We start from the raw sequence: 811 nt of genomic DNA, 5'->3' as shown, positions 1-811 counted from the left end.
ATATAGCACCTTATCTTTTAGCAAATTGGATCAAGATGGTACTTTAAAGAGGTCATTTTTCGATTTTCTCAATAGTTATTTAATGCCACGGAAAAAACCACCGGAAAATTACGAAAAAACGCTAAAAATGGGGTTTTAATTTCTAACGCTTTGTTTATCACCATAGAAACGAATAAAAAATTATAATATTTTAATATTAATTCAACTTACATGATAAAATAAATAATATCAAAGTATAAAATATCCAGACTGACAAACAGTCTCCGCTCAGAATCGTTTTTCTTATACAATGATATTATATTATCATTGAATTCAAGTCTAATACAATCATTATACAATAACCTACTTCTAATCTACTGTACAGCAGTGAACAGAGCGACATCCACTTACCTGCTTTTTTAAATTATTATTTGTATAGTGAATTAAACAAGGTTTTTATTCGATTTTTTTTATTTCGATTTTACTTTCTTTGGTCAAATATGTACATTGTACATTGAATTTTGGTAATCTCCGATAACTTCCCAAATTCCTAACGCGGCCCTTTAAAAATATTAATTGTTGACCGCTGTTCTGTGATGTGTAATTTAGTTTGAAGTTGATCAATAATTATAATTAATTATAACAATATATCTGCTGAGAGAATATTCTTGGATACCTTTATATTTCTTTATATTATGGTTTACATAAAGTAATTGGGTTATTCGCGGAATAAAATATTTGTATTAAGTTAGGGATTTGATCAATTAGTAGTTAAACAACCTTAACATAGTAAAGATTTATCATGGCTAGAATTTTAGATTTAGATACTTGT

Source organism: Acyrthosiphon pisum, chromosome A1, assembly GCF_005508785.2.
Source record: "Acyrthosiphon pisum isolate AL4f chromosome A1, pea_aphid_22Mar2018_4r6ur, whole genome shotgun sequence".
In the NCBI taxonomy this organism is placed as follows: Eukaryota; Metazoa; Arthropoda; class Insecta; order Hemiptera; family Aphididae; genus Acyrthosiphon; species Acyrthosiphon pisum.
This window is presented reverse-complemented; position numbering follows the sequence as displayed.